Source organism: Mya arenaria, chromosome 17 (assembly GCF_026914265.1).
Source record: "Mya arenaria isolate MELC-2E11 chromosome 17, ASM2691426v1".
Lineage (NCBI taxonomy): Eukaryota > Metazoa > Mollusca > Bivalvia > Myida > Myidae > Mya > Mya arenaria.
In genome coordinates, this window is record NC_069138.1 from 16,461,855 (window position 1) to 16,471,107 (window position 9,253).

The following is a 9,253-nucleotide window of genomic DNA, read 5'->3' on the forward strand; positions in this document are numbered from 1 at the left end:
TATTTAGAATTGTTGTAAATACTTTTGAAAAACAACTAACAAGTGTAATTCCTCTATTATTATTGACATCATTAACAGAACCTTTTTTATGGAGTGGAATGATGACACCTTCTGTCCACTTTTCTGGAAAAAAAACCAGACGCTAAAATGCTATTAAATACATCACAAAAGTGGCTTGTTAATATGTCAGCGCATTCAATAAAGTACTCATTTAATATACAGTCGTTACCAGCCGATTTATTTCGTTTTAAATGCTTTATTGCGTTACGTACTTCAATAATAGAAATAGGTTGGTCTAACTCTGGAAATGTAGAGTTATCTTCATCAAAATCATTACTTGAACAAAACTGTTCAGCCTCGTCGTTATTGCAATCAAACGTATTGTTGCTAAGATTTTTAAAAAATGTTTTAAAATCTTCCAAAAGGATATTACAATTATTAACTTTATTTTTTGATTTAAAAAATTTCCAAAATTCTCTAGGTTTATTTTTTCTTAAATTCTCAATATCCTTCATTTTTTGACGATAAGCAAAGTTTTTCTTTTTACGAAGTAAATCCTTATAAGACTTCTTTTGTGCACAGAGACTAGCTCTATTAATATCGGTTTTAATCGAATTAAAAATATGTAAAGCTTCTTGGTATAATCGCCGTGCATTAACACATTCATTATCAAACCAATCTGCATTTTTCGTACAACTATCAATATCAAACAATGGTTTGTTACTGTAAGTACAACGTTTAGAAAATAACGGGTCCGCGACACTGCGGATTGTAGCCGTAAATCTATCTAAAACATCATTAATTGACAATCTATTTGAACAGTTTATACAATCAACAATATCATCGAACACAGGTAATTTTGTAATAATCCCAGTGCGAAATTGTTCACGTAGAGTATTATCCCATTTAAATTTAACATCAGTGTATGTATCGTAACTATTCGAAAAATTATTACAATATAATGAAAACTGTATAGGAGCGTGGTCGCCCCATTCATTGAAATCGCCAATAGTAAAGTTGGATATCAATGAAAAGTTACATTCATGGGTCAATAAGTAATCAATTACGGAAGATCCGTTATGAGAATAAAAAGTATGTTTACAACTGTCACCAATTCTACCGTTTAAAATGCGAATACAAGTTGATTTACAAAGATCTAGCAATTTAATCCCATGACTATTATGTACATTTTCAACAGAGGCCCTAAAAGAGGCATAATCAGGGACATAGTCTAGGTCGTCAAAAAAAGTATTAACATTATCATGTGTAATAAAATCGCATTTGTTGCCTACACGGCTATTAAAATCACCAGATAAAAATATTTTACCAAATTCAGAAAAATATGTTAGCATTTGACCAGTTTCACCTTACCCACTCCTCGTCATATATGTACTGGCAAGAAGGGACAAATCTCGAATTATGACCTTTTATTGTCATTGCTTTCCGTATTTCCGGTCATTTTCCCGTTCTGATCAATGTTGTACTGTTCAGATATGACCCTAAACCAATATTTGTGTTTTCGTCTCTTTAACACATCGTATATAAACCAATGTTGAAATGTGTTTTTCTTATCCTTATTATCGATATAGTCGTGGTTCTCGTCAGAGGGAGGATAAAACAGGGGTAAGATGATAGAGGAGGGCGCAGAAGAGATAAGAATGTTGGAGAAAGAGGAAGCAGAGAAGGAGGAAGGATATAGGAGAAAAGAAAGGATGGAAAAAGAGGGGAAGCATATGGGAGGAAGGAGTGTGTAGGACTGTGAAGGGGTGATAGAAGAGGAGAAAAAAGTTGAGTGGGTGTAGAAAAGGGGAATAAGCGAGAATAAAACTGGGGTAAGAGGACAGAGGAGGGCGAAAGAAGGATACAATAAGGGGGAATAGGGAGGGGAAAAGATAAGATAGGGGAAGAATTTATGATAGAAGATGAGAAGGATGTGGGTGAGGGGTGTGTAGAATAGGGAAGATAGGATGATATAAGAGGGAGAGAAGGGAGGAAAGTAGAGGATAGATAGGAGAAGAGGGAGATAAAGATAATACAGAGTTAAGTGGATGAGTGAGAAAATGATGATGAGAAAAGGTAGGAGTGAGGGTGAAATGTAAGGAGAAAAGGACTCAGGAATAAGATCAGAGTAGTGCTAATTGGAATAAAGAAAGCCGATTGGATAGTTTTCGTAGCATGCGCGACCACATACGCATGTACGATGGTGACTCTGAGAGTCATTGGAAAGACAGAAGAGAAGACAGATCTCGTACCATGCACGACCACACGTACGAGTGGTGGCTCTTAGAGCCGGGTTCGAGAACCAGCACCGCTAGTTCCCGTACACAAATGTCCAAGATTTGAAACCCTGGGAGATTGTGTCATATATAAAATTTGGAGGTTTATATGGCAGATTTCTATTTCCTTTTCCATGGAAATGTTATATGTATAAATGTTAACAGTGGTGCACAGAAAACATACACATTATAATATCATATTTTTATAGCTTTATTCTGGATGAATAATTCTTCAAAATTGAAGTTGTTGTCAAATTTTTACTATTTAGTAGAATTTTTATGCCTTCCGGTTTTTTTTTCAGTCTATATATACGATTAATAAACTTAATAGATACTCTATAAATAAATGTATTATTATAATAACAAAACATTAGCGAGTTTGGCCATTACAATAAAAGGTGCGAAACATGTCCATGCATGAAAAAAGGTTTGAGTCGTAAGCTGCATTTGATCGTACATGTAACACTGATGAACTTCTACAAGAAAAAGTATAAATTGTGAAATATGACGAATGCTTGTTTGTTTTTTAAAACTGTGTACGTCACAAAATTTGTATTCAACTCGACGACATGATTTTGTTTTGTGTGGGATTTTTTTCTAATTAATCTGGTATATTTTTTGCATTGTTTACAACAGCGGTTCGTGGAACTCTTGAATAATACGATTGGATAACAGACGCCCATCAGTTTTTCTTAATCTGGGTGTCTGTAACGCGGAGTAATATGATTCGGTTTTGATGGTGGGGGGGGGGGGGTCAATACACAGTATGGTGAGTCGAGCATTTGTAACGACTTATACCATGATACAAAGTTAAATTCCCCATTGTTTTACCATTTATTACAATAATACGTTCCAGTAGCATATGAACATAAAATGCATACAAGGGACCAAGTCGTTTATACATGTTTGTTAATATATTTAACATAAAAAATCATACTCTCATGTCGTGTTTGTCTTGCAACCTTGGCGAGATCCTATTTTTCGTCACGGCTTCAGGGAGGTGACGTCATAATAACGCGTGCGGGAATTGTGAGTATTCGTGTCGATTTTAAAATGACTGTGTGATTTTAATTGGAATGCATTAGGCTCATTATTTTTTGCCCTCTTTATTCCATTTAGATTTGCCACAATAATGCGCGTTTAAGGAACTTTCTGAACATTTGGATATTCATTTTGTTCCCTTAACGCCACAAGTCGACTGATTCATACCAATGTGAAATGTATTTTGCAACTGTTACTCATCAATATTTAACACTGTATTGTTTAATATAAACATTAAAGTTACACATAAATCATTTTTAACAAATACCTTTCTATTATTACACTTAAGTGTTTCATGAAACACTAAATCAGATCGACTTTTGTCAACAAACCATCGCTATTTTAAACCTATCCGCTCAATATACTTAGCGCTGGGATCTGTAATTCTTGGCTAGGAAAACAACAAGTGGGATATCGACACGGTACCGTCGGCAAAACAAAAATCGTTAAAGACCCTGAAGCGGCCTTTTATATGGAATATAAATATATATTTATATATATATTTTATATATATATATATATATATATATATATATATATATATATATATATATATATATATATATATATATATATATATAGAGAGAGAGAGAGAGAGAGAGAGAGAGAGAGAGAGAGAGAGAGAGAGAGAGAGAGTTTATCTCATATATATCTAGATATGAGATAAACTAACGCATGCGTAGCAGACAGTTGAAGTTACCGTGGATTATTATTTATGAAATGATGCGTTACGAGTATTATTTGGTAAAAATAGAACCTAACTATTCCGTACTCTTCCGTACCGAATGCCCGACTAAATACCGCGAAGTTCAGTTCTGATCTCCACAGTCACAACCACCACCATCATCTCCACAGTCACAACCACCACCATCATCTCCACAGTCACAACCCCCACCATCATCTCCACAGTCACAAACACCACCATCATCTCCACAATCACAACCACCACCATCATCTCCACAGTCACAACCACCACCATCATCTCCACAATCACAACCACCACCATCATCTCAAGAATCACAACCACCACCATCATCTCCACAGTCACAACCACCACCATCATCTCCACAGTCACAACCACCACCATCATCTCCACAATCACAACCACCACCATCATCTCCACAGTCACAATCACCACCATCATCTCCACAGTCACAACCACCACCATCATCTCCACAATCACAACCACCACCACCATCATCTCCACAATCACAACCACCACCATCATCTCCGCAATCACAACCACCACCATCATCTCCACAATCACAACCACCACCATCATCTCCACAATCACAACCACCACCATCATCTCCACAGTCACAACCATCATGATGCATACACCAATGAATAAAAGTAATTGACTATGGAGACTCCCATGTCACAAGATTTCGGGACGGACGGACGGATATCATCATCATCATCATCATCATCATCATCATCATCATCATCATTATCATCATCATCAACAACAACAACAACAACAACAACAACAACGTCATCACCATCGTTTTTGTTGAAATATTAGAATTATTATTTAGCTTTATAATGGTTTAGTTAGCCCTTTATGTGGCAAAAAGGCACAGTTGCGCCCCATATAAGCAATTTCTGCTTTATGCGTTGAGCGTCGCCCCATTAACGTTGTCGCCCTGTTTATGCGTTGAAAATCACCGCATAAACGGAAAAAAACGTTTATGCGGCGATGCTGCTATGCGGCGTTACAACGCATCGGTAATGAACTTTAAATTTTCACGATTTAACTCCAAGCTTCACTTGAAAAAGTGGCTACATGTAAAAGCAATATTGAGGATACACGTTTATCACTTCTAGTTTCTTCAGATCGTTTGCCGTACCAAAGATCGTAAGACAAACTAAAAAAAAAACAACACAAAAAACAACAACAGTATTTTCAATTTGGTACACATTTACTCATATGTATTCGAACACATTTATTATTCATACACAACGTTCGCAAGATCTCCTTTCTATATAAACTGCCCAACTTCAGACCCTGTCACACTGTCACGACTTGGATCCGCGAGTTACCACGAGTGCTGGGGAATTATAACTCGCCAAAAATGCCACGAGATGACCGCGGATTCTGATGCTAGGTACATCAGTTCGAAACCTGCTCGAGTTATCTTCCATGTGAATACGAGAGCAGTACGAGATTCTTCTGTTAAACTCGAGTTTAAGCAACATCGGTACGACACTCTTTCGACAACCACATAGATTTCTTCGAGTTCTGCCGAAATGTGCACGACATCATGACGAGTTATTTAGAGTGAGCTATGAGAGTGTACGAGAAAGAACGACACATGGCGAACTGGGTATACATACAGATGGTGCTGCACATCAGGACCAAATCCCAGATGATCAGCGTAGGTGACGCTTCGTAGCAATGGCAGATAGACTTAAAAACCTCGAACTTCTTGCCCAGATGGAAGAAGGTGATGCAGAAGATGATCTTGCGATTGCTCAGCTTTTACAGTACAGCCAAAACAGAAGAAGGAGAGCCCGCAGAAGATCTTGGATGAGGCCATATGTTATATGACTAAGCATGACTAGTCATGTCTCATAACTAGTCATGACATGAATAGTCGAACAATGGTTTATCTCTTGTAAAATAGTGATTTTTAGTGGTTAAAATCGTCAGGAAAAATGATGCAGTGCTTTTTATTGACATGATCACTCATATAAATGAACTCGCCGGAAATCGCAACAGTCTCGAGAAATTGTCGAAGGGGTACGTACGTACAAACTCACAACAACACGAACGAATCTCCATCAGAGAGCATAATAATGTCCTCCTGAGTCGTAGATTGTCGAGCGACTTTTTGACGCGGCGAGAAGCGGCGACAAGTGAAGACAAGTATACCACAAGTGTTCGAGTTTGTTCGACACCCTACCACATGTCTTCGATATGTGTACGAGACGAAAATTCGTACGACAATTTTAAACCATTTAAAGTTCTCGCCACTGCTTGCCGAGTGCTTTCTTTATGAGAAGACATGTCTCCGATATGTAACAAGGCTTCGAGTCCAACATGACACCTGAAGTCGTAGCCGTAACTGGCTACAGTGTGACACCTGAAGTCGTAGCCGTAACTGGCTACAGTGTGACACCTGAAGTCGTAGCCGTAAACCTGAAGTCGTAGCCGTAACTGGCTACAGTGTGACACCTGAAGTCGTAGCCGTAACTGGCTACAGTGTGACACCTGAAGTCGTAGCCGTAACTGGCTACAGTGTGACAGGGGATTTAAAATGATATGTTTAGTTGCATGCCTTGTGATTTTAATATGGAACACGTTTTGTTTGGACAGCAACAATGCCACGCGGAACAAATATGTCCATCCGAGAAATAAATCATGAATACGCAAAATCATTACTGATAATCACAATTTCAGAAAGATGAAACTATTCTTCGGGACACTCATCCATCGCATTGGCTTTATTTTCATAAGTGCTTTTATTATATAAAAACCTATCATTTACTGATTTCATGTTTTATTACACAAACACCGATTTTACTATAAATTTAAAGTTTAAATGTTTTTCGTTATTTTCACAATCAAAAGAACGATAAAAATGCAAATTTTATGTGTACCTATTGCAGCACTAGAGTGTAATAGATATCTTGCTTTTAACTTCTTGCACCTGCTGCTGTTTAAGTTGCTCATGAAAATTCCTCACTCCGCACAGCGCGCTCACAAGGTATGTTACACCAGGGAAATGGCCATAGCGCTAATCAGGTACGTTACACCAGGGAAATAGCCATAGCGCTGACCAGGTACGTTACACCAGGGAAATGGCCATAGCGCTGACCAGGTATGTTAACCAAGGAAATGGCCATAGCGCTTACCAGGTACGTTACACCAGGGAAATGGCCATAGTGCTTACCAGTTATGTTACACCAGGGAAATGGCCATAGCGCTTACCAGTTATGTTACACCAGGGAAATGGCCATAGTGCTTACCAGTTATGTTACACCAGGGAAATGGCCATAGTGCTTACCAGGTACGTTACACCAGGGAAATGGCCATAGTGCTTACCAGGTACGTTACACCAAGGAAATGGCCATAGCGCTGACCACGTACGTTACACCAGGGAAATGTCCATAGCGCTGACCAGGTACGTTACACCAGGGAAATGGCCATAGCGATTACGAGGTAGGTTACACCAAATATATGGCCATACTGCTAACCAGGTATGTTACACCATGGAAATGACCACAGCGCGCTAACAAGGTATGTTACACCAGAGAAATGGCCATTGCGCGCTTACCAGATAGTTAACATCAGGGAAATAGCCATAGTGCTCACCAGGAAAGTTACACCAGGGAAATGGCCATAGTGCTTACCAGGTACGTTACACCAGGAAAATGGCCATGGTGCTTACCAGGTATGTTACACCAGGGAAATGGCTATAGTGCTTACCAGTTATGTTACACCAGGGAAAAGGCCATAGAGCTTACCAGGTATGTTACACCAGGGAAATGGCCATAGTGCTTACCAGTTATGTTACACCAGGGAAATGGCCATAGAGCTTACCAGGTATGTTACACCAGGGAAATGGCCATAGTGCTTACCAGTTATGTTACACCAGGGAAATGGCCATAGTGCTTATCAGGTATGTTACACCAGGGAAATGGCCATTATGTGCGGACAAGGTATGTTACACCAGGGAAATGGCCATAATGTGCTGACCAGTTACGTTACACCAGGAAAATGGCCATAATGTTGTGACCAAGTACGTTACACCAGGAAAATGGCCATATTGTGCTGACCAGGTACGTTACACCAGGAAAATGGCCATAATGTTGTGACCAAGTACGTTACACCAGGAAAATGGCCATACTGTTGTGACCGGGTATGTTACACCAGGGAAATGGCCATTATGTGCTGACCAAGTACGTTACACCAGGGAAATGGCCATAATGTGCTGACAAGGTACGTTACACCAGGGAAATGGCCATAATGTGCTGACCAGGTACGTTACACCAGGGAAATGGCCATAATGTGCTGACCAGGTACGTTACACCAGGGAAAAGGCCATAGTGCTTACCAGGTATGTTTACCAGGGAAATGACCATAGCGCGCTTACCAGGTATGTTATCCCAGAGAAATGGCCGTTACGTGCTGACCAGGTATGTTATCCCTTGGAAATGGTCATACTGCTTACCAGGTATGTTATGCCATGGAAATAGCCAGAATGCTTACTAGGTATGTTGCACCAGGAAAGTGGCCATAGCGCGCTTACTATGTATGTTACCCAAGAAAAATTGTCAAAGCGCTGACCAGGTATGTCACACCATGGAAATGGCCATAGTGCTTACCAGGTATTTAACACCAGGGAAATGTCCATAGCGCTTACCAGGTACGTTACACCAGGGAAATAACCATAGCGCTTACCAGGTACGTAACACCAGGGAAATAACCATAGCGCTTACCAGGTACGTAACACCAGGGAAATAGCCATAGCGCTGACCAGGTACGTTACACCAGGGAAATAGCCATAGCGCTGACCAGGTACGTTACACCAGGGAAATGGCATTAACGCTGACCTGGTACGTTACACCACGGAAATGGCCATAGCGCTTACCAGGTACGTAACACCAGGGAAATAACCATAGCGCTTACCAGGTACGTAACACCAGGGAAATGGCCATAGCGCTTACCAGGTACGTTACACCAGGGAAATGGCCATAGCGCTTACCAGGTACGTAACACCAGGGAAATAACCATAGCGCTTACCAGGTACGTTACACCAGGGAAATGGCCATAGTGCTTACCAAGTACGTTACACCAGGGATATTGCCATAGTGCTTAAACAGGAATTTTATCCAAGTGAAATGGCCATAACGTGCTGACCAGGTATGTTATCCCAGATAAATTGTTATAATGTGCTGACCAGGTATGTTATCTGATGGAAATTGCAATA